Here is a 27,374-nt window from a genome sequence, read left to right on the forward strand (position 1 = left end):
TCTGGAGAGCCCAAGTGGTAGTAGTTAAAACTGGGGAGAAACACAGAATGGTCGTGGACTACAGCCAGACCATCAATCGGTATACGCAACTCGACACGTAGCCCCTTCCACGCATATCTGATATGATCAATCAAATTGCACAGTACCGGGTCTTCTCAACGGTAGACCTCAAATCCGCCTACCACCAGCTCCCCATTCGTAAATTGGACCGTCCATACACTGCCTTCGAGGCAGACGGTCGCCTCTATCACTTCATCAGGGTTCCTATCGGTGTCACCAACGGGGTCTCGGTCTTCCAAAGGGAGATGGACCGAATGGTCGACCGGTACGGTTTGCGGGCCACCTTTCCGTACCTAGACAACGTCACCATCTGCGGCCATGACCAGCAGGACCACGATGCCAACCAATTTCTCCACACCACCATTCTCCTAAACCTCACCTACAACAAGGCGAAGTGTATGTTTAGCACAACCCGCTTAGCCATCCTCAGCTATGTGGTCCAGAATGGAGTTCTGGGGCCCGATCCCGAGCGCATGCGCCCCCTCATGGAGCTCCCCCTCGCCCACTGCCCCAAGGCCCTCAAACGCTGCCTGGGGTTCTTTTATTACTACGCCCAGTGGGTCCCAAACTATGCGGACAAGGCCCGCCCACTCATACAGTCCACCCATTTTCCTCTGCCGGCCGAGGCACAACAGGCCTTCGCCCGTATCAGAGCCTATATCGCCAAGGCCAGGATGCATGCAGGAGACGAGACACTGCCCTTTCAAGTAGAGAGCGACGCATCAGATGTCGCCCTAGCCGCCACCCTCAATCAAGCAGGCAGACCCGTGGCATTCTTTTCCCGCACCCTTCATGCCTTAGAAATTCGGCACTCATCCGTCGAAAAAGAGGCCCAAGCTATCGTTGAAGCTGTGCGGCATTGGAGGCATTACCTGGCTGGCAGGAGATTCACTCTCCTCACTGACCAACGGTCGGTAGCCTTCATGTTCAATAACACACAGCGGGGCAAGATCAAGAATGATAAGATCTTGAGGTGGAGGATCGTGCTCTCCACCTACAATTACGAGATTTTGTATCACCCCGGCAAGCTCAACGAGCCCTTAGATGCCCTATCCCGAGGCACATGTGCCAGCGCACAAGTAGACTGACTCCGGGCCCTGCACGACAGGCTTTGTCACCCTGGAGCCACACGGTTGTACTCCGTCGAGGAAGTACGGACAATCACCAGGGACTGCCAGGTCTGTGCGGAGTGCAAGCCGCACTTCTACCAGCCGGACCGTGCGCGCCTGGTGAAGGCCTCCCACCCCTTTGAGCGCCTCAGCGTGAATTTCAAAGGGCCCCTCCCCTCCACCGACCGTAACACGTATTTTCTCAGTGTGGTCGATAAGTACTCCAGATTCCCCTTCGCCATCCCATGCCTCGACATGACATCTGCCACCGTCATCAAAGCCCTCAACACAATCTTCGCTCTGTTCGGTTTCCCCGCCTACATCCACGGTGACAGGGGATCCTCATTCATGAGTGATGAGCTACGTCAGTTCCTGCTCAGCAGGGGTATCACCTCCAGGAGGACGACAAGCTATAACCCCCGGGGAAACGGACAGGTAGAGAGGGAGAACGGGACGGTATGGAGGGCAGTCCAACTGGCCCTACGGTCCAGGAACCTCCCGGCCTCCCGCTGGCAGGAGGTCCTCCCTGATGCACTCCACTCCATTCGGTCACTACTGTGCACCGCCACTAACAACACACCCCATGAACGTCTTTTTGCCTTCCCCAGGAAGTCCACATCCGGGGTGTCGCCCCCGACTTGGCTCGCAGCTCCAGGACCCGTCCTGCTCCGTAGGCACGTCCGACTCCACAAGGCAGACCCGTTGGTGGAGAGGGTGCAATTACTCCATGCAAACCCCCAGTATGCCTACGTGGCATACCCCGATGGCCGCCAAGATACTGTCTCCCTCAGGGACCTGGCACCAGCAGGTTCCACACACACACTCCTCTCCGGCCCGGCGCCACCCTCCCCTCTCCCGGCGCTCTCAGCATTAACCCCACCAGGACCATCCGTCCTCCCCCTGCCCACGCCCGAGTATGAAGTGGATTTCGGCACGCTCCCAGAGTCACCGAACATCAGACCAGCATCGTCATAGCCGCCACCGCTACGTCGCTCCCAGCGGCACATCAAGGCCCTGGACCGGTTAAACCTCTAACTGGTCCACTGGACTTCAAAAGACATTTTTTTCTCTCAAATATTGTAAATGTAAAACCCATTTGTTGTATATAGTTCCCCCCCCCCCCCCCCCCCCCCCCCCCCCCCCCCCCGCTGGACTCAATTTTAACAGGGGGTGAATGTGGTAAACCACTGTTGCACCTCTATTAGGTGATGTATGGTCGGACCTGTACTACAGGTATGTTGGTAGTCCCTGCCTGCTGGCTCCACCCAGTAGGCGGAGTATAAATGTGTGTGTTCTCCATGCTGCAGCCATTTCACCAGCTGCTGTGGCAGGCCACACATCTTAGAGCAATAAAGCCTCGCTTGTATCCAACTCTAGTCTTTGTGCAATTGATCGTGCATCAGCTTGAACGCTCAATGTTCTCCATTCAACTCCAGTGGGGGGAGGGGAGAAAAAACACTTCATCCCCTCCCCCCAGCTGAGGAAACATTTTGGATAAATACCATGTGAGCTTTGAGCCCTCCACTCCCTCCGGCAGCCCCACCAACCTGAGGTTCAACTTCTGTGACCTATTCTCGAGATTTCCACCTTGAGCCTCAGGCATTTGTTGCTATCCGCCACCATCGCTATCTCAGGCTCCAATGAGGGAAGCCATTCTGCGTGTTGTGACAGGGCCTCCTCCACCCCTTTCAACGCCTCGCCTTGTGCCTTTATCACGTTCGAAGTTCGCGGCAACTGCTCACGAATCGCGCCCAAAGCCTCCTCAACCATGGCTTCAAAAGATTCTTTAATCTCCTGGCCCTGCCACTCGAACTGCCTGCCCATTTATTTGACCAACATCTCCAGTTCCTGCACCATTACCATGTCCAACATGACTAGCGTGATGAGTGCGGTGGCCATCTTCCCTCCCTCGCCTTTTGATGGGCTACCCTCCTGAGCCTTCTTAAAATTGGGCTTTTTTGTCAATAATTTCAACATGTCACCATCAGGAACAGATTCACCTACTCACCACACTGGACTTGGGCATGAAAGCCCCCTAAAAAACGGATAAAGGGATCAAATAAAAAGACCTTGCCTGAAGCCATTTTTTTTGTGCGCCTTGTCTTTCCATGACGTCACCGGGAGTCCGAGTCGTTTCTTAGAGTTCTAAATGTCCGTTTACTCGATGCACAGAAATAATTTTTGTCAAATGAAAGTTGCTGATGATGGCACCAAGATCTACAAACGTAAGGCAAAAACGTTCTATGTGATCATCTCTTTGAGGCAGATGATCAACACTGCAGTATCCTCATAATCACTGCTCGCTATCAAACATCTCCCGTCCCACCTTATGTTATCATTGAACAATTAAGCATTGGTAAAGAGCAACATCCTGAAGGTGCAAGTTTGTGGTCACTGTTTGGCTTTTTGATCTGAACTCAGTCTCCAAATTCTCATTGTAGTTCTCCTGCTTGTGTTCACTGGACTCTGATGAAAAGTCACAAGGACCTCAGAATGTTAACTCAGTTTTCTCCCCGTGCAGATGCTGCCAGACTCGCTGAGTTTTTTCAGCATTCTCTATTTTTGTTACACTTTGGCTTTACCTTGTGGCTTTGCGATTTCTTCTGTTATCACTCAATATTCTTATTGGATAGTGGTGACAGCTTCAGAACGGTGAGCATTATTTGTAAGTTACAACCAGTCATAAACTTGACTGTTGTCTTTCTGGTCAGAGAGTATGGGATAGATCAATGTTTACGAAGTAGGATTGATCAAATGTTTTCCCCAATGACATGCGAGCACTCGGACTGTTCTTGATCGCAGTTTGATACCACCTTTTGATTGCTGGTTATATCACAGTGTCAGCTGGTGGTGAATTCAGTAGTGTGCTAGGAACTCTGTAAACTGACTGCAAATAAAATGCCTTCCATTGTCTGTAGCAATAGTCTCTGGCAAACCCCATTTTGTAAACCACTTGTGTAGAATGTTAATGACTGAAGTGGTGGATATGAAATTTGTTGGAGCGATTTCCGGCCAATTGCTATGTCGATCATGAATAACAAGCAAAAAACATTTGCTACGAGCAGCCTGCACTTCTCCAGAAATATCTACTTGGAATCGTTGCCATGGTTTTGTTGGCTGTGGAGTTGGTTGTCGAGGTGCGGGACACCATTTAACAGACTTTTTAACTGAGTGTACATATACTTCTTTGTCTGAGTGCCTATGTGGTGATCTATTGCAGGCCATCAGATCTCTTCATCGGATCGTTGTCTCATCTTCACAAGACCAGGATGTCTTTGTGAGCAAGGTGTAATACATGTTGGTGTAGTGCTCTTGGGATAACTGCTTAAGTTCTGCGTGCATGACATTTGTCATCAAACAATGCAAGTTCACTCTGTCGGGTTCCTTTCTTCCTCTATTTCACAAGCCGACTAGATGTTTAGGTGCTGGTTTACTTTCTGCAAAATATTCTTTCTCACTGCTTCTGCCTTCAACTCCTCTCATGTAACAAGATTGTCGATCGCATGTTGAACGTGAAACAACTGTGATCACACAGTCTTCAATGTCACAAGTCATTTCACTATTGCTGATGCTGTATGTGATAGTAGTATGGCTAATGAAATCAGCTACTCTGTTGCAGGAACCTGCAAGATACTGGGATACAGTTCTCTACACTCGGGGGCTTCGAGTCCCTCCACATTAACAAGATCCGTCTCCGGGCTACCAGGGAGGCAAAGGCCAAGACGTCGGCCTCTTTCGGCCCCTGAACTCCCGGTTCTTCCGACACTCCAAAGATCGCTACCTCCGGACTCGGCACCACCCGTGTTTTTAGCACCGTGGACATTGCCTGAGCAAAACCCTGCCAAAACCCTCTAAGCTTCGGTCATGCCCAAAACTGTGGACATCATTTGCTGGGCTTCCTGTGCACCTCACACACCTATCCTCAACCCCGAAAAACTTACTCATCCTAGCCGCTGTCATGTGTGCCCACTGGACTACCTTAAATTGTATAAGGCTAAGCTGGCACATGGTGAGGAGGTATTAACCCTGCCTACGGAATCCGCCCATAGGCCCGCCTGGGCCGAAGGGCCTGTACTGCGCTGTAATGTTCTATGTTCTATCTCTCCTCCTAGCTCGTCCTCCCACTTGCCCTTAAGCTCCTCCACCAGGGTTTCCTCCGCCCCCGAAAGCTCCTGGTAAATATCCGATACCTTCCCCTCTCCCACCCAGGTACTGGAGACCACTCTATCCTGTACCCCCGTGGCGGCAGCAGCGGAAAGGCCGGCACCTGTTTTCTCAGGAAGTCTTGCACCTGCAAATACCTAAACCCATTCCCTGCTGGCAATTTAAATTTATCCTCCAAAGCTTTCAAGCTGGGAAAGTTCCCATCTATGAATAGATCCCCCATCCTCCTAATTCCTGCCCTCTGCCAACTCCAGAACCCGCCTCTAGCCTACCTGGTACAAACCTGTGGTTATTATAAATCGGGGTCCAAATCGATGCTCCATCCACTTTCTTATATCTCCTCCATTGCACACAGATCCTCAGAGCCGCCACTACCACTGGACCTGTGGAGTATCGGGCCGGCGAGAAAGGCAGAGGTGCCGTTACCAGTGCCTCCAAACTTGTGTTGTTACATGGCGCCGCCTCCATCCGACCCATGCCGACCCCCCTTGTCTGACACGATTCTCCCTGCCTCGAATGCCACTTGTTTGCTGATCAAGGTCGCTACCCCCCCCCTGGTCTTTGAGTCCAGTCCTGAGTGGAACACTTGGCTGACGCACCCCTTCCTCAATCTCGCCTGGTCTGTAACCTTTAGGTGTGTCTCTTGTAGCATTGCCACGTCCACCTTCATCCCCCTCAACACGTGAGCCCTCTTGACCGGCCCATTCAGTCCTCTAACGTTCCATGTGATCAGCCTAGATGGCGGGCTTCCAACACCCCCCTGCTGACTAGCCATCACCCTTTTCAGGCCAGCCTCGAGCTCGCGCCCTCCACTTCCTCAAGTCCCCACTCGGGCAGTCGCCGTTCCTGCCCTCCCATTTGTCCCCCAGTAACAGTTCCTCCCCTGTCACCAACGAGCCCCCCCTCCCTCCCCCCTAGCAGCAACACTAGAAACCCAATCCCCCAAGTCAAGATCCAGTTTAACACCTGCCCACCCCCCCGTGCTTCCGAGACTCAGCTGACCCATGCTGACTCAATAGCTCCCGCCCCGGCACCAAGCAGTCTGTCTCCCTATTGTTCTCTCCCCTCTCCCCCCACATGAAAAAACATTTTAAAAGCATCACATTCCCCAGTAAACAAACATCAGAAAAAACAGTGAAGAAACAGTCGCTTTAGAAAAATAGTCACCCAAAAAGCAGAACCAAATTCAAAGCCCACCCCCCCCCCCACCTAACCAGCTCCCTGCAAGAAAAAGCAATCTTTAACCATCCACACAGCCCATTATTTCACATAGCGCAACTTAAATTTATACAATCCAGCACAACAAAACGCCGCCACAGTACTTCTCCAAGACTTCAATGTCTTTTAATTCGTCTCCAGCTTCATTTCTTTAATAAAGGTCCATACTTCGTCTGGCGTTTCAAAGTAGAAGTCCCGTTCCTCATGTGTGACCCACAGACGGGCTGGGTACAGCACCCCGAACTTCAAAGACCCCTTCTTAAAGAGGGTCGTTTTTGCCCGATTGAACCCAGCTCGCCTCTTGGCCAAATCCGCTCCCAGGTCCTGATAGATGCGCAACTCACAGTTCTCCCACTTGCTGCTCCGTTCTTTCTTGGCCCACCGCAAAACGTGTCCCTTGTCCATGAAACGGCGAAAACGTACCACCATGGCCCTCGGTGGCTCGTTCACTCGGGGCTTCCTCGCGAGGGCTCTGAGCACTCTGTCCAATCCAGGGGCTGAGGGAATGCCCCAGCCCCCATCAACGTCTCCAACACGTCCGTCCATAGGCCCTCGCATCCGATCCCCCACTGCCTTCAGGGAGGCCAACAATTCTGAGATTCTGCCTCCTGGACCTATTCTCCAGGTCCTCCAGCTTAACCTCCATTCTTTTCTGGTGGTCGTTCATCATCCCCACCTTGTTTTCCAGCACGGTTATATACACCTCGTGCTCGGACAACGTTTGTTCCACCTCCTGGATCATTCTCCTGTGGGTTTCCTGATTCTGAACCACTTGATCAATCGAAGCCTTAATCGGGTCCAGTGTGTCCTTCTTCAGCTTGGCGAAGCAATCCTTGAAAAAATTCACCAGCTGATCCATCAACCACTGTGCCATCTCCCTTGCTCTCCGCCATGCTTTCCCGCATTGCCGGCTCTGCTCGTGCCTTCCTTATAGGACTTTGTCTTCTCACACGGCCACTTCTAGTCCAATTCTCCATACACCGGAGGGGAATTTCTCCTTACTGTCTCACTCTTCACCGATTTATCACGTAAAATACGGAAACAAACTGGGGAAAAAGGTCCTAAAGTCCGTTACAGGCGGGAGCTATCAAATGTGCAACCTACTCCTCCATGGCCACCACCGGAAGTCCTCAATCACATAGTTGTTAAATAATAATTTATTTAACTTCGATTGTCTGTAGTTTATCATTTACTTTGGCCAGTCGATAGAACATGACATGGTACCAAGAGTGATGATTTACTGAAAGAAATAAGAACAAATCCGAACCAGGGAAGATAACGTTCAAAGAAGCAAAGAAGACAACGCATCTTTACTACTAACCTTGCTAACATTTCGAAGTCTGGGATGGAAGGCATCAAGGCACCTCAACAGCGTCAGATTACCGGTAATGTAGACAAAAATTGGAGGGTGTTTAAACTGTATGTTGCAGCCCTTGGTCTACAGGCACAGCCTGATGAGAGGTGTATTGCATTGCTGCTCACTGTAGCAGGTCCCCAAGCAATTGAGATCTTCAACACATTTGTTTTTGAAAACGAGGCTGACAGCAAAAGCTTCGATGAAGTGCTTAAACAATTCGATCGTCACTGCTCCCCTAAAAAAAAAGAAACCTTTGACTGCTATATATTCCGTACACACACCCAGAACGCGCGAGAGGCATTTGATAGCTTCCTTACTGACTTGTGATTGAAGGCGCAGTTGCACAACTTCAGCACACTCCAGGCGCCGATGATATGAGGTCAAATAGTTTTCGGAATCTCTAATGGTAAAGTGCACGAGCGGCTTCTGCGGGAAACCGGCTTACAACTTGAAAATGCGATTCAAAAAGTCATGCTAGTGAGCTGGCTGTGAAGCAGCTCAACACATTGAACCTGAGGCATTTTGCCGCAAAGGCAGAAGAGGCGGTAGAAGCCATTAGTGTGGTGATGCAGCCAATTAAGAAACATGCTCCCAGTGTGGGCAGCCATTTTGAGCAGCCAACCCGATCCTCCATTTTATGTTCGCAATGTGGCAAACGGCATTTGCTACGGCAATGCCCTGCGTATGGGAATATATGTGCTATCTGCAATGGCAGAAATCATTTTGCAACCCAGTGTTATGCGAGGAAAAGGCCTGAACAGACAAAGAGTATCAGCGCTATTGATGAAGTGTGCCTCGAGGACACACTCACTCTTTGTGTTCATGATCTCCAACGAAGACAGGGAGACTCAAGTTACACCAAATAACGATGTTTTTGTACCAATCTGCTGCAATAGTGGATTGAGGGTAGAGAACCATGAGGATAAATGGACAATGCCATTAACGATAAATGGTATAGTGATAACTGTCAAGTTCGACACTGGTGCGCAGCTCAACCCAATCAACCTCTCTGATGTAAAAAAGCTATGGGTTGCACCAAAAATAGTCACCCAATCAGTATTGCTAGGAGATTGTAATGGGAACAAAATCTTGTTGTTAGGAGCTTGTGAGCTTGAGGCTGAGGTAAAGAATAAAACACACAAGTTAAAATTCTCTGTGGTGGCAGCGAACTGCAAGTCTTTAATTAGAGTTGAGGCGTGTGAGGAGCTGCAGCTAGTCCGACGAGTCTACAGTGCAGACAGTGCTCCAACAGGCCCTCATCCTTCAGGAGACTCCATACTGAATGATTTCCCTGAAATATTCCAAGGTTTTGGAACGTTGCTGTACACCTACAAGATTCAGTTGAAAAAAGATGGGACAAGTTCCACAAGGGACAAACGAAAGGCAGAGCTCGAGAGAATAACTGCTTTTGGGGTCATCAAGCGTATTGAGATCCCCACAGACTGGGTTAATTCCATGGTCTGTGTAAAGAAGCGCAATGGCAGCCTAAGGATCGGAATCTCAATATCAAAAGGGTACACTATCCTATACCAAAGCAGGAAGAGATAATGTGTGAAATGGCAGGAGCAACCTGCTTCAGCAAACTGGACTCATTACAAGGCTTCTGGCAACTAAAACTTGATAAAGAAAGAACTTTCAACACACCCTTTGGGAGGTGTCGTTTTTTAAAGAATGACATTTGGCATCATCTCGGTCTCGGAGATACTTCATCGTGCCATGGAGCATATAGTTGAGGGAATTCCGGGGGTCTGAGTGTATGTGGATGACATTATCATTTGGGAGTCGACAAAGAAAGAGCTTAATAAATGACTCCTGAGGGTTCTAAAAATTACCAAGAAAAACGGTCTCAAGTTGAACATGGCGAAGTGTCAAGTCAGGGTGCATAGCATCACCTTCTTGGGAGACACACTGTCCACACAAGGTGTTCAGCCTGATCAGGACATGATAAGGGCAATTCTGCAGATGCCGTGCCCTACGGATAAAAAATACATTTTAAGAATGCTGGACATGATCAATTTTGTGGGAATGTTAATTGCTAACTTGGCAGCCAAAATGGCACACTTGCAGGAGGCCATAAAGAAAGATGTGCCATTCCAGTGGTCCAGCAGCCATGAACAAGAGTGGCAGCACTGCAGCTTTCGCTCACCACGGCACCAGTCTTGACGTTTTTTGACCCAGCAAAAACACAAAAATCTCAATGGATGTACCACAAGATGGTTTGGGGGCAGTCCTACTCCAGCAGGATCTGGAAGGAGACTGGCTTCCAGTGGTGTACGCATCCACGGTGATGTCCAACACTGGGAGAAGATACGCAAAAATCTAAAAGGAATGCCTAGGTCTCATTATTGGGCTAACAAAGTTTCATGATTACCAAAGAGAAAATGCTGGAAAATCTCAGCAGGTCTGACAGCATCTGTAGGGAGAGAAAAGAGCTAATGTTTCAAGTCCAGATGCCTCTTTGTCAAAGTTCCATGATTACGTGTATCGTCTTCCAACTTTCATTGTGGAGACTGACCACAGGTCGCTGGTCACCATCATCAAAAAGAATCTTAGCGAGATGTCGCCGCAAATCCAAAGAATGATTATGAAGTTGCAGTGTTACGACTTTGATTTGGTGGATACGGCGGGTAAGCATCTTCTTGAGGCTGACATGCTTTCCAGAGCTACCGGCAATGAGGAACCACTCAAGCTGGATGAGGACGTACAGCTCCACGTAAACATGGCGACAGAGTCTCTGCCAGTCTCTGACAATAAGTCAAAAACAATTAAAGAGGAAACCGCCAAGGACACTGAGGCACGGTCAATTTGGCTGGCGATGAAGTTGAATTCAAACTGAGGCTTTATTAGTATCTGAAGTGTGGCCTCCTACAACAGCTGACGAAATGGCTGCTAGCTGAAGGCCACGCATATTTATAACCCGGCTCCTGGGCGGAGCTAGCATGCAGGGGCCCAGGTGAACCTGTAGTGCAGGTTCTATCGTACAACCCTTAATATAGGAACACAGTGGTTTACCACATTCACCCCCTATTAAAATTGAGTCCGGCGGGGGTGGTGGATAACTATATACAATTCGCAATCTTTAATATTTACAGAACAGTGAAAAGAAAATGTCTCTGGTCATCCGGTGGGCCGGTCAGAGGTTCAGCCGGTCCGGCGCCTTGATCGTCCTCTGGGATCGACGAAGTGGAGCCGGCGATGTTGGTGCTGTCATGGTCAAAGTTGTCTCTGGGAGCTTGCTGAAATCCTCTTCATCAACGGGGGTGGGCAGGGGGAGGACGGACGGTCCTAGGGGGGGGTGATGGGGACGGTGGGGGAGGGGAGCGTGGCGCCGGGGGTGGTGTGGGGCGGAACCTGCTGGTGCCAGGTCCCTGAGGGAGACGGTATCCTGGCGGCCGTCTGGGAATGCCACGTAGGCGTGCTGTAGGTTTGCGTGGAGCAGGTGCACCCTTTCCACCAATGGGTCCGCCTTGTGGAGCCGCACATGTTTACAGAGAAGCATGGTTCCCGGAGCTGTGAGCCAAGTTGGGAGTGATACCCCGGATGTTGACTTCCTGGGGAAGGCAAAAAGGCATTCATGTGGTGTACTGTTAGTAGCAGTGCAAAGTAATGAGCGAATGGAATGTAGTGCATCAGGGAGGACCTCTTGCCAGCGGGAGGCCGGGAGATTTCTGGACAGTCGGGCCAGCTGGACGGCCCTCCATACCATACCATTCTCCCTTTCTACCTGTCCGTTTCCCCGGGGTTGTAGCTCGTCGTTCAGCTGGAGGCGATACCCCTGCTGAGCAGGAACTGGCGTAGCTCATCACTCATGAATGAGGATCCCCTGTCACTGTGGATGTAGGTGGGGAAGCCGAACAGAGTGAAGATAGAATTGAGGGCTTTAATGACGGTGGCAAACGTCATGTCGGGGCATGGGATGGCGAAGGGAAAACGGGAGTATTCATCGATCACACTGAGGAAATACGTGTGTCGGTCGGAGGAGGGGAGGGGGCCTTTGAAATCCACGCTGAGGCGTTCAAAGAGGCGGGAGGTCTTCATCAGGTGCGTGCGGTCCGGCCGGTAGAAGTGCGGTTTGCACTCCGCACAGACCTGGCAGTCCTTGGTGATCGTCCTTACTTCCTCGACGGAGTAGGGCAAATTTTGTGACAAAGGCTGTCATGCAGGGTCCGGAGTCGGTCTACCTGTGCGCTGGCACATGTACCTCGGGATAGGGCGTCTGTGGGCTTGTTGAGTTTGCCAGGACGATATTTAATCTCATAATTATAGGTGGAGAGCTCAATCCTCCACCGTAAGATTTTATCATTTTTGATCTTGCCCCACTGTGTGTTGTTGAACATGAAGGTTACCGACCGTTGGTCAGTGAGGAGAGTAAATCTCCTGCTGGCCAGGTAATGCCTCCAATGTCGCACAGCCTCAACGATAGCCTGGGCCTCCTTTTCGACGGATGAGTGCCGAATTTCAGAGGCATGGAGTGTGCAGGAAAAGAATGCCACGGGCCTGCCTGCCTGGTTGAGGGTGGTGGCATGGGCGACGTCCGATGCGTCACTTTCTACTTGGAAAGAAAGTGTTTCATCTACAGCGTGCATTCCAGCTTTGGCAATATCAGCTCTGATCTGGGCGAAGGCCTGTTGGGCCTCTGCCATCAGGGGAAAATGAGTGGACTGTATGAGTGGGCGGGCCTTGTCTGCATAATTTGGGACCCACTGAGCGTAATACGAGAAGAACCCCAGGCAGCGTTTGAGGGCCTTGGGGCAGTGGGGGAGGGGAAGCTCCATGAGGGGGCGCATGCGGTCGGGATCGGGCCCCAGAACTCCATTCTGGACCACGTAGCCGAGGATGGCTAAGCGGTTTGTACGGAACACACACTTCTCCTTGTTATACGTGAGGTTGAGGAGAGTGGCGGTGCGGAGAAATTTAGCGAGGTTGGCGTCGTGGTCCTGCTGATCATGGCCGCAGATGGTCACGTTCTCTAGGTACGGAAACGTGGCCCGCAAGCCATACTGGTCGACCATTCGGTCCATCTCCCTTTGGAAGACCGAGACCCCATTGGTGACGCCGAAGGGGACCCTAAGGATGTGATATAGCCGGCAGTCTGCCTCGAAGGCGGTGTATGGCCGGTCCGATTTACGGATGGGGAGCTGGTGGTAAGCGGATTTGAGATCCACCGTTGAGAAGACCCGGTACTGTGCAATCTGGTTAACCATGTCAGATATGCGTGGGAGGGGGTACGGGTCGAGCTGCGTGTACCTGTTGATGGTCTGGCTGTAGTCCACAACCATTCGATTTTTCTCCCCAGACTTAACCACTACCACTTGAGCTGTCCAGGGGCTGTTGTTGGCTTCGATGACTCCCTCCTGAAGCAACCGCTGGACCTCGGACCTGATGAAGGCCTTATCCTGGGTGCTGTACCATCTGCTCCTGGTGGCGACAGGTTTGCAATCTGGAGTTAGATTGGCAAAGGGGGAAGGAGGATCGACCTTTAGGGTCGCGAGGCCGCACACAGTGATGGGTGGTAAGGGTCCGCCGAATTTAAGGGTCAGGCTCTGGAGGTTGTACTGAAAATCCAGGCCAAGGATAAGTGCAGCGCAGAGGTTAGGGAGAACGTAGAGGCGAAAACCGTGGAACTCTATGTCTTGGACTGTGAGCGTGACCGTGCAGTACCCCCGGATCGCTACGCGATGGGATCCGGAGGCCAGGGAGATACTTTGATTGGTAGGGTGTACCTTAAGGGAGCAGCGCCTTACCTTATTTGGATGTACAAAGCTCTCCGTGCTCCCGGAATCCAGTAGGCAGGAGGTCACATGGCCGTTGACTTTCATGCTGATGGATGCGTTGGTCAGAGTGTGTGGTCTGGACTGGTTGATTACCATGGATGCGAGTCGTGGTTGATTGTCGGATAGTGAGGCGGCCGCTGCGTCCTGAGTCCTGAAACGCCGTTGGTCTCCGTGTGCTGCGGGGTGGATAAAATGGCGGCGTCCGGAGGTCCTGGGGGTCACAAAATGTCGGCGCCCATGGAACGCACGTTGCGGAGGTGGAGCAAGATGGCGGCGTCCATGAAACGCACGTGTTGTGCGGGGGAGAAGATGGCGGCGCCCATTGCTCGCACATGGCCTGGGGAGGAGGGGAGGATAGCGCCGCCCATTGTCCGTGACCGGGGGGGGGGGGGGCGACCGTTGCTGCTGAGCGGTCCTGGCACACCGCAGCATAGTGGCCCTTCTTCCCGCAGGTCTTACAAAGGGCAGCGCGGGCCGGGCAGCGTTGGCGGGAGTGTCTTTGTTGGTCGCAAAAATAGCATCGGGGCCCCCCGGAGATCACTGGCTGGCGCGTAGCGCAGGCGTACTGGGTGGGTAGCGCCCCCGCTGAGGCGGCTGCCTGTGGGGCCCATGAAGCGTAGGAGGAGTGGGCCGCGCGGTTGGGGGCGTAGGACTGTACATTGCGCAGGGCGACCGTCATGGAAAGCGCTAGTGTTTTAGTCTCTGCGAGGTCTTCTAGGAGCCGCTGCCTGATAACATCGGACCCAATCCCAGTTACAAAAGCGTCCCTCATAAGGAGATCTGAGTGCTCCTTAGCTGTAACGTCCTGGCAGTCACAGTCCCGAACTAATGGGATCAGTGCCTTCCAGAAGTCCTCGATTGACTCACCAGGTAGTTGAGTACGCGTTGCGAGCGCGTGTCTGGCGAAGAGCGTGTTCGCCTTCTGCTCATAACTCTCTTTGAGTCGAGTCATAGCGTCAGTGTAATTGGGCGCATCCTGGATCAGCGGGAAGATTTTACAGTTGAGTCTGGAGTACAAGATTTGAATCTTCTGAGCCTCGGTGCCACGTTGACATACTCTTCAAAACAAGCTAGCCAGTGCTGGAAGTCCTTTCTGGCGCCACTTGCGTGTGGATCCAGCTGCAGTCGATCTGGTTTAATCCGGAGGCCCATCTTCTGAATCAGATACTAATAAATTGAGGCACGATCAATTTGACTGGAGACAAAGTTGAATTCAAACTGAGGCTTTATTAGTATCTGAAATGTGGCCTCCTACAGCAGCTGACAAAATGGCTGCTAGCTGAAGGCCACGCATATTTATAACCCGGCTCCTGGGCGGAACTAGCATGCAGGGGCCAGGTGAACCTGTAGTGCAGGTTCTACCGTACAACCCTTAATATAGGAACACAGTGGTTTACCACAGACACTACCCTACAGAAAGTCAGAAAATATACCCAGGAAGGATGGGCCAAAGGATCCTGTTCAGGCTTCTACAATATTCCAGCAGAATTAAGTGATGTTAACGGATTTCTGTTGCAGAATCAGCAAATTGTAATTCCATAAGCACTACGGTCAATGATCCCCATTCAGTTGAATGAAGGGCACTTGGGGATGGAAATATGCAAGAGAAGAGTCTGGGAGGCAGTCTATTGGCCTGGCATCAATTGTGATATTGAGTTAATGGTGGAGAATTGTGAAACATGCCAGGGATTTCTCGCAGGCAGACCAAGGAACTCATGAAGATGGGCGACACAGTCACAATTCCCTGGCAGAATGTCGGTATCGATCTGTTCCATTTAAATGGTAAGGAGTACCTTCTAGTCATAGACTATTTATCAAACTAACCAGAGGTAGTGCAATTGTCAAATTCAACAGCAAGAAATGTTATTAAGAAGGACAAAGAAATTTTTGCGTGACACAGCATCCGAATGTCGTCATGAGTGATAATGGTCCGTGTTTCGACTGCTATGAGTGGGAAGAATTTGCCCGGCAGTGTGACTTTCAACATATTACCTCCAGTCCGCATTACCCCACTCAAATGGCAAGGCTGAAAAAGGAGTGCACATCGTCAAACAGCCCCTTAAGAAAGCTCTGGACAGTTGTGATGATACCTATCTTGCGCTCCTCAGCTATCGTTCGACACCGCTGGTCAATGACCTCTCGCCTGCTCAAATGCTAATGAACAGGCAACTGCAAACCACTTTATCTCATTTCCCTCATCAGCCCATGGACCACTCATTGGCTAGACAAGTGACCTCTCAGAAAAGGAGGCAGAAGGGGTTCTATCATAGGTCTGCCAAAAGACTTCAATCTCTGCAGCCAGAGGGTACAGTGAGATTAGAAGATCCTAAAGTACACGGTGGTCTCAACAGGCAAAAGTACTGCATCAAGCAGGTCCCAACTCGTATCTTGTTCTTACTGCAGAAGGTGTTATATTGAGAAGGAATAGATGAGCTTTACTCAAAGGCAGCCATTTGTGATGCAGCCATCAGAGGGACCATGCAACTGTCCTAAACTATCTGAAGAACTCATGGAACAAACACAACAACAGGATGACACATCAATACACGAGGAACATCAAACTCAACCTACAACCAATACAGAAAATGAAGAACCGTTGCAAGTTCAGCAAGCAGACTCTGATAAAGTCGACAAGAATCAAGTGCAAGCCAGAAAGACTGAACTTATGACAGACTGTAAAAAGAATCCTGAACATGTAAATAGTTATGCATGTCATGATATAATGTAAAGGAACACTCCAATGTATGCAAATAATTTCATTCTCTGAAGGAAAGGGGATGTGATGATATGCATAATGTTATGCATGACCTCCGACCACTAGATAACAGTGTTAACCCTCCACATGACTCTGGTTCTGGGGGTTGGGAGTCGGTCGTGCTAGGAGACAGACGTATTTTGCAGTAGCTTTTCAATAGTTAATTAGCGTTGGCAGTTCATTGTTTTATTTATATTAGTTATCTTAATCACAGTTGTTAAATAATAAATTATAAATAGTCTATGACTATCATTTAAGTTATATGTTCAGTAGTTTATCATTTACTTCAGTCAGTCTACAGAACATGAAATGAAATGAAAATTGCTTATTGTCACAAGTAGGCTTCAAATGAAGTTACTATGAAAAGCCGCTAGTCGCCATATTTTAGCACCTGTTCCAGGACAGTGGGGGGCTTCCAGCAGCCACAGTGTGGGTTAGATGTGGGTTGTTAGTTGACAAGGGGATTTGCGAGAAGATCGGGGTGGCTATTTGAGATATGTGGAGCACAATAGGATGGGCGACATCTCCACATGCGTGGTGTGGGAGGCATTGAAGGTGGTGATAAGAAGGGAGTTTATTTCGATCTAGGCACATAGGGAAACTGTGGAGCAGTTAGATAGGCAGAGATTAGTGGAGGCCATATTGGCAGTGAATCCGAGGTGCTCGATGGGACCTGAAGAGGCATTTTTCAAAGAAAAGAAGAAGCTCCAAATGGAGTTTGAGTTTATGTCAATGGGCAAGGCAGTGGGGCAACTGTACTGGTTTAGTGGGGCGATGTATGAACAGCTGGATGCTTGCACATCAGTTGAGGAGACAGCTGGAGGCAAGGGAGATTGGGCTGATGAGGGATTGGGGGGCAGGGTGGTTACTGAGTCCAGGGGCGTAAATGGAGTATTTGGGGCCTTTTACCAGAAATTACATACTTCAGAGCCTCCGGTGGGGGATGAGGGCTTGAGGCAGTTTCTGGATGGACTGGAGTTCCCGATGGTTGCAGAAGTTGGACGCACCGATTGGGCTGGGGGAAGTAATGGGCCTAGTGGCTCAATGCAGCCAGGGAAGGACCCGGAGGGGTTCCCAGCAGAGTTTTATAAAATGTTTGCTTCAGAATTGGGGTCCTTATTATTCGAGATGTACAATGAATTGGTCAGTAAGGGAGAGCGAGTGCCCGTGATGAATGTGATATAAAATAGTTACTTTAGAGATATTAGTTAATGTAATGTAGAGGTAGGCCAGTTTAATTCTGGTTAGTTCACAGACAAAGGATTTCAGACCGCATGGAAAAGCAGGAAGAGGTGTGTCCACCAAAGCAGGAGAAAAGGATGCTGAGTAATAGGGGCCAGAGGAAGGGATTGGAAGTGAGCTAATCAGAATAGGTCAAACAGGTCAGGAGGAATATAGGATGACCTATGGGCGTCGAGTATGTGAAACTTGATGCCATTTGAATGTATCAGTACAGATTCCTTTGTCTTATATCCTCACTTGATTCCAGAAGTCTATGGAGCAGGATGTGCTTCATGCTCCTAGGAATTGAGGAAGCTTGCAAGCTAAATAAAATAACTAATGCTGTACCTGCAAATCCATCTCGACTTTTATTGAGGCCAGACTGACGGGTAAAGAAACTTGGGATTCAACATTTGGTGCCGAAAACCCGGGATTTCTCAAGACGGTTCTGACCAACTGTGAAATCAGAATTAGACTGATTATGAACAGGAGGATGGGGAAAGAGGGTCCACAATGCAGAACTGGAAAATGACCACGCATTGATTTTTCCCCTCTTCTTATCGTCTGATTAGTCTGGTCACTCGCGGTTGGTACGGAAAGATCGTCTCGACAAAATCAAAGGTCAGTCTGGGGATTAGCAATTTAATTGATGGGATTTCATATTGTTGATTCGGCTTGGGTTAGGTTATGGAGTTGATGCGACATTTGAAATTGAAAATGGTTCAACTCCATGTGTGAGTTCTGATTCGGCTTGGGTTAGGTTATGGAGTTGATGCGACATTTGAAATTGAAAATGGTTCAACTCCATGTGTGAGTTCTGATTCGGCTTGGGTTAGGTTATGGAGTTGATGCGACATTTGAAATTGAAGATGGTTCAACTCTATGTGTGAGTGTTTTAAATATATAGTTGATTAAGCTAAAAATTGTACCCTTGGACTGTGGTGGCGAAGGGCGCAGTTCTGAGGACTAGTTGAGATTGTGGGGAATGCTGCATATTGGTTGAAGCAGAAGTCTCTCAAAGGGTTAACAGCAGCAGCCAAAGTTAAAGACAGACAGTGCTTCTCACTCAGGCCTTGAGATAACAGCAGCAGCCTGTAGTGTAATTGGATACCTTTCCTTTGAGTCAGTGAACTCCAGCAAAGTTACGTTTTGAATTAATTAAAGGAAACCAGTGGGTTTCTCCACCTCTTTGATAAAAGTTATTATTTTTGAAAGCAATTGATTGAAATTGCCAGAATCTTAAGTTTTACTTACTTGAAATAATGTTTATCTCATTTTATCTGGAGATTAATAGAAACTTAAAGAAGATCACGGACACCATTTTTAAAAGTTTAAATCTGGAGATGATAGTTGACTGTGCCAACATTTTTGTGAATGTAAGAAAAACTTGTTAAAAGAAAAATTGTTAAGATAAAGAATTAATTAAGTTGTAAATGTCATACAAGTTTGTGTTAAGCAAATCGTAAATTTAGTTCTGAGTTGAGATCAGAGCTAAGCTTGCAAGTTGCAGTAATTCAATTTGAATTTTCAAACAGTTTTAAGTTTAAAAAAAAACACTGTTAGAACCTTTTCAATCGCTTTGCCAAGAAAAAAAAATGCGCAAGTAGAGACAGGAAAGGCACGGGTCAAACAAAAGATGAGCTACGTAGTTCAATGGCTGGCCTTGAATTGACAGAAAATGATAAATTCAATAATTTAGAAAATGTTCACTAAAGGTTCCGACTGCACCTGTAGCATTGTCTGCACTAATTCCAGAACCACCAGAGTATAATAATTGATATCCAGTCACTGCTCCCAGATTCCAATTATGCCAGTAACTCAAGCCCTTTTGGGTGATAGTATGGGTCCTGATTTACCATCTTCACGATCAGTAGAGAGGAGGAGCTCTGTTCCGCAAGCCCAGTTAGCTCTAGGACCAGATCTCGGACAGCGAGAGAAGGGCTTGATCCTCACCAGAAACAATTAAGTATACCACCTAAGTCCCTCCAAACTAAGGAGAAACCGCAAGGTTTGTCGAACAAAGGAAGCTGCAACAGATGATTTTGAAGAGAAAGAACTCCCTCTAGTGACAGGGAGAGACATTGAAGAGCCAGAGGAATTTCTGGAACATTTTAATGAAATCTACCGTGGGCAGTCAGGCGACTTGCTATATCAAAATGGTCAGAATTCCCCTCAATATTGTGCTATGTTAATGCATTGCCTACCACCATCTGTGGCTACTGCTGTGAAATGTAATAACATGAATTGGACAGAGAACGACCCTTCCCAGATGGCAAGGGCAGTCAGATTTTATTGGAAGGAGGGTGTAGGCCAGGAAGGAGGCTTAGTTACAAAGGTTAAGACTGAGTATGTAATGAAAAAGGATGATCTGCGACCCCAACAAGCGGCAGAAATGGTAGTTTACCAGCAGGAGCCCCAATATTGTGACTTTGGGTGGGTGGATCAGCGAGGGGGAGGATACCAAACCCACCCAAAGGGACCCTTAGCTCCTTTTTATGGCCCACCGAATGCATCAACAGCTTTACAACCGCAGCCCCCTCTGAGAGGCCATTGGTCTACTGGGAGAAGAGGACGAGGCAGATATAGAGGGAGCAATGCATGTTTTAATTGCGGCCGTGCAGATCACTGGCAACAGGAATGCCCCTTTAAAAGACAGGCAGTAGAAGGAGATTATCCAACCCAAAGGAGGGGGTACCCACCAAGGGGAGGACAGACGAGATACACTGACTTCTCCCAGGAAAACCTTTTCCCAACACAGGATTGACTAGCTAATTTAGTCATAAGGACTCTCCAATTGGACAGGGAACCTATTATCTCTCTGCAGATAGGAGATCAACATCACCCATTTGTAATCGACACTGGAGCAGCCATGTCTTCTGTGCAATCAGAACTTCGACTACCACTATCCGACCACACGCAGCAATTGTCGGGATTCCAAGGACAGGTGTGTGAGTATCCTATTTCTGAACCTGTGACAGTCACTTACGAGAATAAGTCTGCAGATCATCAGTTTGTAGTGACTACTGGCTTGGACTGTAACTTGTTGGCCCGAGATTTACTGTGTATCTTCCAGCTACAGCTAGAGTGCGGAGATGAGGGGGTAACGGTTAAATCATGGAGGATGAGACAACAGTGCTAAATTTCTATCACCCCCCAGTGGTGGACGTTAAACATTGAACAGTCACTGCATCACGTTACCCTGGCCTATGACAGAACTGGACGAAACAGGGAGTTGGAGGACAAATACCGGCCATTAATTGGGACCGAATGGCCAGTCAAGGTTACAGCCACAGTCACGGGAAAAGAAGGTACAGCCGATTTTGTTACAATATCACCACATTTATGGCCACGGTCAGCTTCGGTAAGCCCTCATATTACACGTCAGGTCCACGACCAGTACCATGCCAGGGATATGGGGCGAATGGTAAGGAGGGCAGTGGATCATTCGGATCCAACAGAAGTACGCACTTCAAGTCATGCCGGATGGCACTACCATAAAATATTTTGAGGTCCCTGAAACAATTAACACTCGACTGCAGCATCACCGGGAACATGATGTGTTGGAATATGTCAATCCACAGGTCTGGGCGGAATACCCATCACAAGTGGGAAAGACAAATGTTACACCTATAAAGGTAATGATTAAGGATCATGTAAAGCTACCTTCCATTCGGCAATACCCCCTGAGATCCCAAGCTGCTCCGTCTATAGACAAATTAATTCAAGAGCTGTTGCAACAGGGTATTTTGGTCCCTTGCCAATCAGAATGTAACACCCCCATACTTGCTGTGCCTAAACCAGCCAAACCAGACCAGTACCGATTAGTACAGGATTTACGTTCAATCAATGGCATCGCATAGCCGTTATATGCTCTCACCCTCCAACAGGATATTACGGTGTATAGCTCCCACTCGCTCATCGCACTACTGAGGCAACTGCAGACTCAGCATCTTACTGCAGCTCGTCAGAATAGGTATGAGATATACCTTTTGAACAATCCACGTCTGACATTTAACCACTGTACCACTATCAATCCAGCCTGTTTTCTTAGTGGTCCCCCTGTCCATGAAGACGCACCTGGCCACGACTGTTTAGCCTTGATTCAGGAAACTACCACAATAAGGGGCGATTTGAGTGACATTTCGTCAGAACAACCTGACATGATTATGTGTGGTCAAATATCCCACCGGGGTTTAGTTAATGACTTACTGCAGGCCCTTCTTATGCCCGCGCAGATTTCCGTTATTAAATGCGCTGCCCACACAAATGGTAAGACCCCAGCTGACGTTGGTAATGAACGAGCAGATTGTGCAGCGCGGACAGCCGCGCAAATTCAGCAAGTGATGGTGCCTAAAATGTTAGGTCAGACTAAACGTTCTGCAATAAATATGTCTGCTTCTGACAAGTCAATGCCAACCATCCAAGACGTCATAAGGTTACAGGAGGACGCTCCTGAGAGTGATAAACAAATGTGGAAACGGTTAGGTTGTACATATGATTCTGTTTCCTCTTTATGGACCACGCCAGCACATCAGACTTGTATGTCTGATGTACTGGCTTTATGGGTCATTGAATGTGTACACTTTGCAACTCATTGTGGGGCTCGAGGGACTAGTGATTTGTTGCTGGACACTTGGTGGCACCCTAAAATGCAGGGGTTGGCCCAGAGCATCAGTAATCGGTGTTTGATTTGTCAGCAATATAACACCGGAAAAGGTATCCCTTGTGGGATGGGGCAAACCCCGTTGCCCAGTGGTCCCTTTGAGACGCTCCAAATGGATTACATTGAGTTGGAAAGGTGTCAATGTTATAAATATGTTTTGGTCATTGTGGATGTGTTCAGCAGATGGGTCGAGGCGTATCCGACTATCGATAATAAAGCTGCTACTGTGGTTAAAGTCTTGATGCGGGAAATCATTCCCCGGTACGGTATACCAGCTCTGTTAAGTTCTGATAATGGGCCTCATTTTATTGGACAGATTAACAAGGAGTTTTGCTCCCAGTTGGGCATACGCCAGCAGTTACACTGTGCTTATAGACCGCAGGCGGCCGGGTTGGTTGAGAGACACAATCAGACCCTCAAAACTAAATTGGCTAAATTAAGAGCAGACACGGGACTGACATGGCTTAAGTTGCTCCCCGTTGCCCTCTTCCAGCTGCGGGTTACACCTGCGGGACCGGCCCGGCTCTCTCCTGCCGAGATTCTTTATGGCAGGCCTCTTAGAACTCCCTGGAGCCTGCAGGTTCCCAGACTGGTTCAGTTTCACCATATGACTGAAGAGATGACCACCTATGTTCTAGCCCTCACGCAGGTGCTCAAGGGGCTCCATGGCCAGGTCCGCGCGGCTCACCAGCCATCGCCCCCAGTACCTAACTCACTTTCAGTCCAGCCCGGCAGCTATGTCATGGTCAAAATTTGGACTAGGAAGGGGTCGGAGCCGCGATGGGACGGGCCCTTCCAAGTTCTCCTTACCACCCCCACAGCAGTTAAAGTGGAGGGGCGAAGTGCTTGGGTCCACCTTCATCACTGTAAATTGAGTCCATCTCCACTACTGTAAAAGGTCGGATACTAACCTGCCTCCCTTCTCCAGTGCTATTTTACAGGTGTGGAGCATGATGGAGTGGCTACGCACCGTCTGTGTGATATTTGGCCTCACTTCGCTTGGAGTGTTATTGGCGACGGATATGGAAAAGGGGAATATTAACTACATTTGTAACCGCAACCAATCTACAAGGATATTTCACTTATGCAAAGGTGATGTTCTTCGCTGCCCCCATATACGAGGACATGGTATCGACTCATGGAAGGTCGTCAAAGTTAAGGAGAATGCAGGAGTCATGAAGCAATTGCACCGGTCCCAGCGATGGGAAGGGAACATTATATGGACATTGCCTTGTTTTTGGAATACATGTAAATTTGATTTTGGATGTGTTAAGATTGGTGCAATAAAGGTAACATCAGGCCGTCAGGAGAGCGTAGGAAGAGGCTGTGAGAAAGAGAGGGGGACTAGAGAGAGGACGGGGCGTGTGAGAAGGGAAGTACAGCTAGAACGTAGGTTACCGGGAGATACACTTAAGTTAGTTAAAGGCCAAACTGAGGAAAACCTGGGTAGTATGAATCTCTTTTACCAGATTTGCCACCGCTTGTATGGCCAGGGACGGGTTGTCTGCTACCCGAACCCCGCAGCGGTGTCTAGGTTATTTTCTGTTTCACCGCTTTGGGGCACTCCCCAAACGGTGGTTCATTGTCAGCATTCCGAGCCACTGCCCGAGCAAGTCACTCTTCCTTACGATCCGGGTTCAGCACCACCGGCTTTTTGCCTTCCCCTTCCTCGGGATAATTCCCATTCACAGTATGATAGGCTGCAATGGTGGAGGGCGTACATACCTAGCCACTTCACTCCCAATAGGGATTCCCGGTCGTACGAGAATTGTTTCCGCAGTGAAGGATACGGCTGTTTGCTGGTAGAGGTGGAAACGAATATAACATGTCTGTTCCCCACCTGTACGGACAGGAGGTGCCATATCACCCAGGCGTCTGGCCAATGCGTTTGTTACTACACCACTTGCGTTCCATTGAACGCCGGCCACCAGCTCCTTTGTGGCTGGGCGAATGTCTCTCATATCACTGTTGGGACGAGGGCTTTCCGCATTGCTAGGCTGCACGAATGGGCATTTCGAAGCTGGATAAACTGGGCTACTGGGGGGTCCTTACGCAACCAATATACTGATTGTGATGCTAGCCTGCACACGGAGCAAGGATACTACTTTTTATTTAATGGCACAGCGACCAACGTTTTGTCACCCCCATTTCCCCGCCAAATTGCTATAGGGACTCTACTCCCTACCACAGTCCCTTGCCCTTCGGCGTGGAAGCTGCATAATCAGTTAGCACGCCGGGCAGTCTCTGCTGAATTTTGCGAGAACTGGAAAAAACCTCAGGTTCTTGCACCCAACCGGGCCACTCAGCCGGGTGGGGGATTCTGAGCGTCTTGACACTGGGAGGTGTGGGGGGGTTCCTTGGCTGTCAGCAATAGGAATTATTTTATTTGTGGCCTTTCCATCTTGGGAAATGAAACCTTGGGAGCCCTCGGGGCAATAACCAAGGAATTGTCTCAGCTACGGTTGTTTGCAATGCAGAACCGGTATGCTCTTGACTATCTTCTGGCCTGTGAGGGTGGGGTATGCGCCATAGTGCAGGGCAAGTGTATCATGGGAGTTCAGGACTTGACCGCTAACATCACTAAATTTATGGATCACATACGGGATCACCTGGACAGAATGCAGGATCCTGGCTCTTGGGGTAACTGGGGATTTGGAGGCTGGAAGGACTGGTTGATAAATATGGCCATGTATTTAGTGGTGGCTATCGGCTGCATCTTTGTGTGCCTAGCTATGCTTAAATGTGTGATGGGTAGAATGCGGGGTGCACTGGAACAGATCAACGCCCCTAAAAACTTAACTGTTAAAATCCATGAGGGTGCAGCAGGTGAGGGGGGGCTAAGCCAGGAATTGGAAATGCAGCGACAGATCTTTTTAGATGAGGAACCGTAGCTATGGTTTGGATAGTTTGGTTATCATGGAATGATAAAAGGAGGGAATGACGAATGTGATATAAAATAGTTACTTTAGAGATATTAGTTAATGTAATGTAGAGGTAGGCCAGTTTAATTCTGGTTAGTTCACAGACAAAGGATTTCAGACCGCATGGAAAAGCAGGAAGAGGTGTGTCCACCAAAGCAGGAGAAAAGGATGCTGAGTAATAGGGGCCAGAGGAAGGGATTGGAAGTGAGCCAATCAGAATAGATCAAACAGGTCAGGAGGAATATAGGATGACCTATGGGCGTCGAGTATGTGAAACTTGATGCCATTTGAATGTATCAGTACAGATTCCTTTGTCTTATATCCTCACTTGATTCCAGAAGTCTATGGAGCAGGATGTGCTTCATGCTTCTAGGAATTGAGGAAGCTTGCAAGCTAAATAAAATAACTAATGCTGTACCTGCAAATCCATCTCGACTTTTATTGAGGCCAGACTGACGGGTAAAGAATCTTGGGATTCAACACCCGTACTAATAATGTTAGCTCGGAAAACGTTGGGTGGTACCGCATTATGAGGCAGGGGTGTCCTCTCTCCCCATCGCTCTTCGCTTTAGCGATTGAGCCATTGGCAATGTCACTTAGAGCCTTGGGGAGCGGAGGGATATGATGAGGTGGAGTGGAGCATCGAGTCTCCCTGTGTGCAGATGATCTGCTGCTGTATATTTCAAACCTGGTGGAGAACTGAGACAGGATTATGGAGATACCTGACAAGTTTAGTTTGTTTTCAGGCTATAAGCTTTACATGCTTGGAGAAACTGCCGTTCCGGTTGGTAGGGGTGAAATTTCTATACCTGGGAATACAAGTGGCACCTGATTGGGCCCAGCCCTGTTGAATCTGGCAAATTTGGTGGATGGGATAAAGAAAAATTTTAATAGGTGGGACATTTTGCCGTTATTGTTAGCTAGAAGGGTCCAAACGGTAAAGTTGTCAGTGTTGCCGAAGTTTCTGTTGGTCTTCCAGAACCTCCCAATCTTTGTGCCCAAGTCTTTTTTCAGTAGGGTCAATAAAATGATTTCAGAGTTCATATCAGCGGGCAAGGTACCTCGGACCAGGAGGGCATTCCTGGAGAGGCATAGATGGAGCGGAGGGTTATCGTTGCTGAACCTGTGAATTATTACTGGGCAGCGAACATTGTGAAAGTCAGGAGGTGCGGGAGAGGTTGGTGTGGGGACAGAATGAGGAGGCCTCATGCAGAGGGTCAGGTTTCAGGGCATTGTTGCTGGCATCTGTTCCGTTCCCGCTGGCTATGTACTCCACGAGCCCTGTAGTGGTATCAGTGTTGAGGGTATGGAACCAATGACAACAGCATTTCAAGATGGAAGACATGTTGCTGTGGCTGCCGATTTTTGACAATCATAGGTTTATCCCGGCCAGGTTAGACTCTACGTTTAGGGTATGGGAGCGGGCATGGATAGAATGCTTCAGGTTCATAGCGGGGAGGTGTGCAGACATAGAGGAGTTGGAGGTGAACAAGCAACTGCAAAATGGGAATGGGTTCCAATAGCTGCAAATTAGACACTTTGTTAGGAAGGGACTGGCCTCATTCCCAAAACTGCCAACTCTGGCACTACAAGACAAGATTCTGTTGTGTGGCCATCTAAAATGGCCGCCCGCAAAGGATAATGGGAATTATGGTCATGTTGGGACACAGACGGTACACACGGACGACAGACAAACTACAGAATAATTCCATGAAGAATGCTCATCTTACGCCAGATGATCGGAGCCACCGGACTCAACTTACAGGATAATCTAAATATACAAAATAATATAAAACCGTTACCGTTACACACAGGGTACCTATGGTTTGCACCACCTAGCGCAGGGGAATGTGAGGACGGTATTTTATGGATAAACCCCGACATAAGCATCCTATTCGGGTGTAACAATCAAAGGGCAATATACAAAAGGCCCAACGGGACCACATCTGCATGCTACATCAGCATAACCGGAAAAGGGGATTGGTGGGAACTTATTAATGAAGGGTGTCCCGAAATTGGATGGTTAAAGAGAAGCCCAGGGAAAGGATTGGGAATCGGACAAAATTGCCCCTGGACACTAACTAACTTGGTCCTGCACAGGATCAGAATAGGACGTAAGCCAGCCCCAAACA

This window comes from Scyliorhinus torazame, chromosome 2, assembly GCF_047496885.1.
Source record: "Scyliorhinus torazame isolate Kashiwa2021f chromosome 2, sScyTor2.1, whole genome shotgun sequence".
Taxonomy (NCBI): domain Eukaryota; kingdom Metazoa; phylum Chordata; class Chondrichthyes; order Carcharhiniformes; family Scyliorhinidae; genus Scyliorhinus; species Scyliorhinus torazame.